At 51.0% G+C, this 10,101-nt stretch overlaps 1 long non-coding RNA gene across 3 annotated transcripts in view; it reads left to right on the top strand.

Moving 5' to 3' along the window:
• Positions 1 to 10,101, top strand: part of LOC129544338 (uncharacterized) — a 31,320-nt gene that overhangs the window by 12,298 nt on the left and 8,921 nt on the right. Inside the window, exons 1-3 of one of the 3 annotated variants that reach the window (XR_008683437.2) lie at positions 519 to 2,154; positions 4,839 to 4,911; positions 9,865 to 10,009. This is a non-coding gene — a long non-coding RNA (uncharacterized LOC129544338). Of the gene's footprint in view, positions 1 to 518; positions 2,155 to 4,838; positions 4,912 to 9,864; positions 10,010 to 10,101 lie in introns of those variants that run through there. The other 2 variants (XR_016035527.1, XR_016035528.1) reach the window with 2 other exon arrangements.

Here is a 10,101-nt window from a genome sequence, read left to right as displayed (position 1 = left end):
CACTTCAAAGACGTCGGGGCCGAGAACGCTTCCTGCGGGGGAGGGGCAGACAGAAAGGAGAGGGGGAAACCGGCAGGAGGACTAAGGGTGGAGGAGGCTGCCCCCGCTTCAGCGCAGGCCCCCCTGGCCGACTCTTCCGCCGGGACCGCCTCCTTTTCACCAGCACCTGTTCAACCGGAACATCAAGGGGCCCGGGCCCGCCATCACCCCTCCCTTCGCGTCTATTTAGTACTTTTCATCCGGGAAGGGGGGTGAATCCTCGCCCAGGAGTGGGGAGTAGGGCGGGGGAGAACTTGTCCTTGACCTGGTCTGTGGCGTCAGGGATTTAGTCCCTTAATCCCGACGAGGCTGGAGTTTGGGGAGGTCGGGGAAGCTGCGTTCCAGGCTGCAGTCCCCACCTCCCCTTGCTCCTGCAGGGACACGGGAATCCGGAGGGCTGCCAGGACGTAGAGGCTCTGTCTAAATGGGCGGGGAGGGGGGTTGGGGGAGGCCTGTTTCTGCCGCTTCCGTATCTGGGGGAGGGGGCCAAGAATCAGGGTATTGTTGGGGACCGGTCCGAGGGTCGGGATCCCCGCGAGGACTGCTATGCGCCGCTATCTTCATCTGCCTCGTGAACTTCGCTCATACGAAAAGTTAAAGCAAGACACAGATGAGAAGTCTCACTTGAGTTACTGACGAATTGCCTTTTCTGACAAGAGTAAAACATCAAGGAAATTAAACGCAAAAATATCAGCCCAAGCCATGCGCCAGTTTTTGGAATATTTGAGTAATTGCTTTCGGAACCGATTTTGGCCGAGGTGGCGAAAACCGAGGTGGCCGACCGTAGTTTCGGGTTTCGCTGGACGAGGGTCACTAGAAGAACCGTCGGTCCCTGCGTCTAGGGATGGTCGACTTGGGGACTGGGGACAAGGAACCTTTGTTCGGGTCCTCACCGCTTGCGGGTGCACCGCCCGAAGCTTGTGGGATGGACGGGTTGTACGTTTAGTTTAGAGTACTAGGAACATGGTTTCGTTTAAGTCACCCACAACCCTTTCGGGTGTTAATACCCTCCATTTTATTGATGGAGTAACTGAGGTTCGTCACAAATGAAGTGACTTGCCCAAAGTCACATTGTCTGAAAGCGGCAGAGCGGGGGTTTGAACCCAGTCTGTTCTCCTCTAGAGCTGGGGCTCCACCACCATGTGTTCGCCGAATGCCAGTGTCGAACTGGGATGTCCGCCCATCATTAATGCTCCCGCCTGAGGTCTGGGCAAACGCGGTGCCCCGCGGACTGGGCGGGATTCGCAGAGGATAATCCCAGGACTGAGCTGTCAAGCTCCTTCTCCATCTTCCAGCATCTTCCAGAGCACCTACTATGTGCCGATTCACGAAAAAAACGAGCAAGAACAGTACTCGGCCAACAAGTGGTTCAAGTTCATTGCGCGCTCCTTGGCTTCACGGAGCACTGATCTGGGATGTCAGGCTGATCCTGGCTGTGCAGTTTTTGGCGTGTGACTTCACCTTTCAGAGGCTCAACTTATCCCCCTTAAAAGGGGAGTTAACCCCCTCTGGCAAGGGCTGAAGTGAAGATGTAACGAAAATCCTTTTATAAAGCGCTAGGGCACACAGTAGGCGCTCAATCCCTGCTCTTCCCCTCTCCACCCCTCTAAGGGTTCCAGGGCAGCGCATTCCCGCTCTGGCTTCCCGCCTCGGGCAAGCTCGCCCGCCTAGCGCGTCCCGCGGCTAAGGGACTGGGGCAGAGAGGACCAAACAGAAAATTATTTCCGCCCGCTCGGCCCGCCCCGCCCCGCCCCGCCCCGCCCGTCCCCGGAGCCAGAAGGGGATTGTGGGGCTGCCGCGGCCGCTGCCGAAGCGGAGCGGGGCGGAAGCGCGCATCGCGCTGCTGCTCGGGCCCGACCGCGCCGGCCCCGGCACCTCCCGGCCCGGGACTGCGGGCTGTGGTCCGGGTGGTCCTGGGATCCGAGGCGGCTGCCGCCGATCTCATTTCCACGAAGCCTTGTTCGCTTGTTCCCGGAACCTAGCGGGGGAGGCTGAAGAGTGTTGAGGTTTCGCTTCTCCTAGCTGGCCGGGTGCTTGGTTTCGCCGGTCCCGGGGGCGCGCCCTCCCCACTAGAAAGCCCCAGGCTCCGGGAAAGGATTGCGCTGGCGCCCGCGGGTTTGCATTTTATTTGCGTCCCGTTTGCTTGTCATTTTATCCCCCGAAAGCAAAGCTTCTGACCTTGGGGGCGTTCCGAGAGGTTAGGTTACTTTTCTGAGATAACCCAGACAATAAGAGGCTTCAGGTGGTTTTCCTGTGGTCTGGGAGAGCGTGGCATGGCCAAATAGAAAGATGGGACCCTAGAGTCAGAAAGACGTTGGTTTGGTACCCAGCTTAGTCCTTTACTGACTTTGACCATAGATTAGTAATGGCTTATCTGGGACCCTCAATTTCCCCATCTCAGAATGGGGACACAGTACCAACCTCAGTGTTGATGTGAGCAGTAACACTGTCAAATGCCTGGCATAGGGAAGGGTGATTTCCCCGTCAAGAGTTATGACTGCCCCAATCTCTACAGTAAGCTTGGTTGGGGTGCGAGAGTGGGTGAACAGGTTCTTTCCTAAATCAGACATCCTGTGTAAGAGGAATAGAGGCTCGATTTAAAGAGGAACTGGTGGGAGTGAGGGGATTCCCCCAAGCATTAGACGGCCAGTCGTCATGATTATTGTAATAAATAGTGACTCTACCCTGGTGGGATTTTTGGCTTTTCAGCTCTTTCTACAGGAAGAGCACAGTGCTAGGTGTCAAATCCTACCTCTGCCATTAGTTAGCAGTGTAACACAGATTGTCACTGCCTCTATTTGCCAATCTGGAAAATGGGGATAATTGGATCCCCTCCTCCAAATTGCAGGGCTTTGACAACTCCAGCCAGCCAAGGTCCCAGCAGGTGTTTTAAGAGCTTTGAGCCCAGGAAGTTCCTTTGGTCATGTTAGGACACAGGGGACTTGCTTTAGGGAGTTAAAATGGGTAGGAAGGGAAGAGGCTCATGGAATACGGTAGTCATCTGCCCAAACTTTCCAGAGGTACTTGGAATCTAGTCCAGCCCTGCCCCTAACCAGCTAGGTGACCTTGGGCAAAGCAGTTGCCCTCTCTATCATTTGGTTGGGTGACTGGATCTTGAAAATCCCCTTGGAATTAACATTCTGTGCTTGATAATTTTGCTCTTGGGGAAATTTCCAGGCTGAAGGGCGGCAAATGAATAGCACATTTGCCCTCCTGTGTTCTTTTTCACCAGTTCCTCCTGAAATCTAATCATTCCTCCTGTTATAGTTGCCATCAGGACAGAAGTGGAAAAGTTGTATTATTCTGTCTTTCAGCAGACTCTTCATTGAATCATCATGGGCAGCCCATAGGAGATACACAGATAGTACCTGGGATGGTGGGAATGACAGATATAGACAAACAACTTCAGTTCAAGATGATAATGGCTGTGATAGTGCTAAGAACAGTGCTAACACCAGCAGGAAGAAAGTAACTATTTATGGGGTTAGGGAAAGCCTGAGCTAGGACCAAGTGAGTGAGGGAGGGTTTGCAGGCAGATAAGGGACAGAAGAACTTTCCAGGCAGGGGGAACAGCATGTTTAAGGCACAGAGGTGGGAACCAGTACACTGTGGACACCCCATGGTGGGATGTGTAGTAGAACAGGAGGGAGGGTTAGCGGGATGGCCACAAACCAGATTAAGGGGACCTAGGTTATTTTGCTAAGGAGTTTGGATTTAATCCTGAGAGCAGTGGGGAGCCAGTAAGGGCTTTTAAGTAAAAGATGCTTTGCCTTATTTGCACGCTGGTTGTCAAGTCTGGGATTGGTTAGGGTTGTGGGGAGGTTAGATGGATTAGGACAGCAATTCTCAACCTTGAGTGCACGTGATTCCCCTGGGGGTCTTGTTAAAATGCAGAGTATGACTCAGTAGGTCTGAGGTGGGGGTTGAGACCCAATATTTTTAGCAAACTCCCAGGTGGTGCTACTCCAGAGAGCACAGTTGACTAGCAACTGGTAGGAGACTTCAGAGGATCCAGTTGAGAGATGAGGATTTGACTCCAGCAGAAGCAGAGGGGATGAGCAAAGGGCAGCAGATGAGGATGGAAAGAAGTAGAATGTTAAGACTGTGACAGGAACTGTTTGGCAAGGCAAGACCAGGAAGATGACTCCCAGAGGTGCGATGTAGAGGACTGGCTGGTTGGAGCTATCTGCACTCACTGTAGAATTCAGGAGTTGGGGTGGAGCTGACAAGGAACTGCTCTGGGCCTGCTGACATCGGGTGTCTGTGACATGTGGGGTGGTGATGCTTAGCAGGCAGTCGATTGTTTGGGTTTGGATCTGCAGTCTGGGTTGCAGAGACCCAGAGTGGGAGGCCCAGAAGGCTATCCTGAGAAGCAGCGAGTTCACGTCATGGAAGTCAGAGAGGAACTTTAAGAAAGAGGAAGTGATGCCAGGTCACATGCCACTGAGAGGTCAAGGGAGGAAAGGGTTCTTTGAGGAGGAGAGGAGGGGGTGCCTCCTTGATGACTTCCGCCTGGAAAATTCCAGGCACTAGCGGGGGTGGAGGCTGACCACAGTGGGTCAGACACAGATTGAGGGGTGAGAAGGAGGAAATACTGGATAACAGTGCTAGGGAGAGGGACGGGTCAGGAGGCAAGAGTGGACAGCTGGGGTGGTTGTGATGGTGATGGCGATGATAGCCATGATAACAGCAGCAGCTCTCTTTTGACGAGAGCCAATGTGCCAGGCACTGTGCTAAGCATCTAACAATCTTCTCGCAATGACACTGAGATAGAGCTCATTCCTGTTCTCATTTTATAGGGAAGGAAACAAGCTCAGAGTGCACAGCAAGAAGGTTCAGAAGCAGGATTTGAACACTGCCTTTAACCATGAGGTGGGTTCAAATGATCAATAAGAGGGCTGCTCTGGGGATTAGCTAGCCCCTTCTCCCCAGAAGTCTGTCTCCTCCTACTAAATCATTTCTTTAATCCACTACCATTTGTTGACCCCTACTATGTGCCAGGTAATGGACTAGGCACTGGTGATGCAGAAAGGATCAAGGCAGGTTGCAGCCCTGCAGGTGGCCAGGGTGGAGGGGAAAGGCTGGCTGGCAGGCAGGCAAACATCACTGTGCAGTGCGGTATGTGTTATGATGGGGAATGGACCTTTTACAGAGGGAGCCCAGGAAAAGAAGTTCCAGTTTCTGTCTGGGAAAGTCAGGCAAGGCTCCTTGGAGGTCGCAGGCTGCGCTATGACTTGAAGGTGACCAGAAGTTTTCTGGATAGCCAGGGGAGGGAGAACATGACAGGCCAAGGATGAGCGAATGTACATACCCTGCTGTGTCCACAGGGTACAAGTGCTTCAAGAAAGGGAAGTGAAAAGGGGGGGTGGGAGGGAAGGGGTCAAGACACTTTACCTGTGGTTCAGATTTGACCCCAGGAACATGAGGTCCCATGGAAGATGCTGAGCAGATGCATATATTGCAAAGTTCAGTAGCCACAACATAGTTGGTGGTCAGAGGGGTAAGGGTGGAAAACAGTGACTTCTGAAATTATTGCAAGTTCTAGAATGTAAGTTCCGCAGTGCAGTGATTTTCTTCTATTGAAGTAAATTGATTTCCAACATTGTGTTAGTTTCAGGTATACAGCAAAGTGATAAATATTTTTTCCCTTATTACAAGATAATGAATATAGTTACCTGTGTTATACAGTAAAGCCCTGTGGATTACATATTTTATGTATAGTAGTTTGTATCTGTTAATCCCATGCTCCTAATTTATCCCTCCCCACTCCTTTCCCATTTGGTAATTATAAGTTTGTTTTCTATGTCTGTGAGTCTGTGTCTGTTTTGTCAATAAGTTCATATGTGTCATATTTTATACTCCACTTGTAAGTGATATCATAATATTTGTCTTCCCAGGTGGTGCTAGTGGTAAAGAACCCACCTGCCAGTGCAGGAAATGTAAGACACACGGGTTCAATCCCTGGGTTGGGAAGATTCCCCTGGAGGAGGGCATGGCAACCCACTCCAGTATTCTTGCCTGGAGAATCCTGTGGACAGAATCCACACCCTCTCCAGCATTTTTTATTTGTAGACTTTTCGACGATAGTCTTTCTGACTGGTGTGAGATGATACCTTATTGTGGTCTTTATTTTTTTAATAATGAAAAATTTATCTTTGTTTATTTTTAGCTGTTTTTATTTATTAATTCATTGCTGCGTGGGCTTTTCTCTAGTTGGTGCAAGCAGGAGCTACTCTTTGTTGCAGTACAGGAGCTTATCATTGAGGTGGCGTCCCTTGTTGTGGATCACGGCCTCCAGGCACGTGGGCTTCAGTAGTTCTGGCTCCTGAGCTCTAGAGCACAGGCTTAATAGGTATGGTGCACAGGCTTAGTTGCTCCATGGAATGTGGGATCTTCTCAGACCAGGGATTGAACCCATGTCTCTTGCATTGGCAGGTGAATTCTTTACCCTGAGCCAGCAGAGAAGCCCCTCATTGTGGTTTTGATTTGCATTTCTCTAACAATTAGCAGTGCTGGGCACTTTGTCACATTCCTGTTGGCACATCTGTGTGTCTTCTTTGGAGAAATGTCTATTTAGTTCTATAGGGCAATGTTTATTTCCCTGCTGTGTTTACTGATGTAACTGAAACACCTGGATCAGTGTTGGGCACATAGTGGGTGCTCAGTTAATACTTGATGAATGAATGGGTACATGGATGAGTGCTTAAACGTTTCTGGGAGTGAGGAAGAGGTCCTGGGTTGGCGTGTTGGTGGGGATGGAGAGAGGGAATGTGTAGGGGTGAAACTGAGAGAAGCTGATGGTTGACAGTTGGCAGTCATGGAGTGGGAGGGTGACTCCCAGGTTTCTGTCTCAAACAGTGGGACTCCTGAAGAAGGGAGGAGGAGCAGAATCGGGAGAGAGTTGATGGATTCAGGTTGGGATTGCTGCATTTGAGGTTTAGTGGGCCATCCCAAAAGAGGATTGGATTTGTGTATCACTTTAAAAATTATAAAATGCTTTTGAAGCATATGTAATATTTTGCCTACCTCTTCTGCCATATCCTTGATACTCTGAAAAATATTCAGAGATATCTTAGAGCACTGTCAGCAGTAGATAGTAACTGAAGTCCTGGCAAGGGTAAGATCAAGCTGGAAAGCTGTGCAGGTGCAGAGAGCAGAAAGCCAAGGCCAGAGGCTCAGGGAATGCTGGCATTTAAAAGGGGGGGGGGAGGAACCTCGAGGAGCATGAGAAGGAAACTCCAGAGATGGAGAGGGACCTCCAGAAAGAGTGGTGTCCTGGAAACCAGGGAGGAGAGAAGAGGGAGGGAGTGGCCCACAGGACAGGGGTCTCAGAGAGGGGGCAAAAGATCCAGCGTGGTGGGAGGGGTATCAGAAGGTTGGGTGAGAAGGGAGAGAGAGTGAGTGTAGACATCCTTCCTAGGGGCTGGGATGGGAGAGATAGGAAGAGAGGACAGCAGGGGAGGACGCAAGGTCAGGGAGGTATGGCCTGCCGTCCCCTGGACAGTCTCTAGTGTAAGGGCTCAGGTGGACCAGAGGCAGCATGTTGCTTCTCCCAGGGAAGGGAGGGCATGAAGGATGGGGACAGATGAGTGTATGTCTGTGTGTGTGTGTGGGTAGGCTTTTTCTGCTTAATAGCATGTAGTTTTTCCTGAAAATTTTTTTTTTTAGTTTTATATTTTTTAATCAACTTTTTATGGTATAATTTACATATAGTAAAATTCACACATTTTATGTGTATAAGTGATGTATAAGCAAATGTACAGAGCCATGTAACCATCACCCCCATAAAAATATAGAACATTTCCATCTCCCCAGAAAGTTCCTTCATATCCCACAGCAGTCATCCCCCCAGCTCCAGGCAACACAAATCCAATTTCTATCACTAATAGATCTTGGTAGATTCATTTTGCTGGCTTTTTGTATGTGCGTGCTCAGTGTGAGGGCCAACTCTTTGAGACCCCATGGACTGTAGCCCGCTAGGCTCCTCTGTCCATGGAATTTTCCAGGCAGAATACTGAAATCTGTTGCCATTTCCTACTCCAGGGGATCTTCCCGACCCAGGGAACCCGTGTCTTCTGCGTCTTCTGCATTGGTAGGCAGATTCTTTACCACTGAGCCACCTGGGAAGCCCTTGCTGGCTCTAGAACTTCATTAAAGTGGAATCTTAGATTCATCTGTGTTCAGCTTCTCTCAATCAACTCTGCATTTTCTTTCTTAAGCAGGAAACAAAGCCATTGCTGAGCTGGGGGCTCAGGTAGACAGCAGAAGAGGAGCCCCTTGGGGTGGGGGGATGGAAGGGTCGGGGGATAGCAAGTGGGCAGTGTCCCCCAGTTGTGGCAGAATCGGGGAAAGCAGCCACATGGATTTGGGTTCAGATATGAGGCTATGCTCAGGGTACTAGGATTCTGGGGTGCAGCAGACCTTGGTCATAGCAGGGGTAGGGTGAGGCCTGGGGACTAGGGTGGGGTGAAGATGAATCCTGTCTCCTGGACTCAAGATAGGATGGTGGGAGTTGGGATTCAAAATCCCAGAGTCATGCCTGTCATCGCCTCGCCGGCTGTTGGCCGACCACCTCTTCAGCGGAACTGTTTCCTGACCCTGGTCCAAGCCCTTAGCCCCTTGAGGTTGAACCTCTGCTTGCCCTCTTTTTTTAAAAAAAACTGTCCATGTATTTATTTGACTGCTCTGGGTCTCAGTTGCATCGCGCTGGGTCTTCACGGTATGAAGCAGATCACACTGGGATCTTCCGTGAGCAGGGATCAAACCCCAGCCCCCTGCACTGGAAGAATGGAGTCTTAGCCACTGGACCACCAGGGAAATCCCTTTGCTTGCCCTCTTGTGGAGATTCTTTGTCCCTACCTGCAAGCTCTCTTCACCTGCCTGTTTCCCCTCAGCCTCCAAATGAGCTCAGGCCACCTCCACCCTACCCCCTTCGCCTTGTCTGTCTGTCCCCTCTGTCTCCCATCCCTGCTCTGCTTTGTAAATCAGGAAGCTGGACCAAGAACTTCATCTCCATGCACACAGCTGACAGTGACTCTCTGGCCACCCTCTCCCCTGCCAAAATTGCTCTGCCAAAGGTCACCAGTTGCCACCAGTCTTGGATATTTTCTGGAGGTTATGGCTGCCCGGTGTCCCCCTGTCTATTTCAGGGGACGACCCTAGATCTCTCTGTATACCCCACCTAGGCCAACTGCTTTACCGCCAGCCTTCTCCATCTCAATTGATGACCTCTCGACTTTTACAGTTGTTCAAGCCCACAGCCTGGGATCAGTGCTGGTTCCTCTCCCACGTCCACTCTGTCAGCAGATCTTGCTGCTCTGCCTTCACAGTATACGTGGAATTCAATGACTTCCCACCCTGCTCACCGTTATTATTTCCCTGGGATTATCCTGGTAGCTTCCTAACCAGTCTCCCTGCCTCCATCCTTGCCCCCACCATCTATTCCCTACACAGTGGCCAGAGGGATCCCCTTCAACTGTGTGCTGGGTCACTCCTGGGCTCCAAGTTCTCCAGGAGTTCCCACTGTGCTCAGAGGGAGGGCCAGGTCCTTGCAGGGCTGACAGCGTTCTGAACGGTCTGCTGCCCCCGTCCCTCTGGCCTCATCTCCACTCTTCCCTTCGTCCTCGTGCAGTGGCTACATCACTTCCTTGTGTCCTGTGCATACCAGGTACATCCTGCCTCCTCAATTTGACTCTCCATGCCCACCTTATTTAAACTGCAATCTGTACCCTTCCCCGCCTCTCCCAATCTTCCTTACCCTTTTTTTCCCCCTTAATCTCCTATGTTACTCACATATTTATATCCATTCTTTGTTTTTTTTTTTAGCCCCGCCCCCAATCCATTCTTTGTCGTCAGTCTTTCTTCTCTGATCTCCATGCCGTGAAGACAAGGATCTTTGTGGATTTCGCTGCTGTTTCCAGGGGCCTAGAGCTGTGTCTGGCACAATGTTTACTGCAGGAACTGAAGGAAGGTATGCTGAGCCCCTGTCTTGGTGCCCTGGACACCCAGATGCACGCACGTTATCCAGCCTGCCAGTCTGAGGCCTTCATGCTCCACTCTGAG

This window comes from Moschus berezovskii, chromosome 20, assembly GCF_049115385.1.
Source record: "Moschus berezovskii isolate FMDL1 chromosome 20, NW_MosBer_1.0, whole genome shotgun sequence".
NCBI classification, from domain to species: domain Eukaryota; kingdom Metazoa; phylum Chordata; class Mammalia; order Artiodactyla; family Moschidae; genus Moschus; species Moschus berezovskii.
The sequence above is the reverse complement of the archived record's forward strand: the minus strand, read 5'-3'. Positions and strand labels throughout refer to the sequence as shown.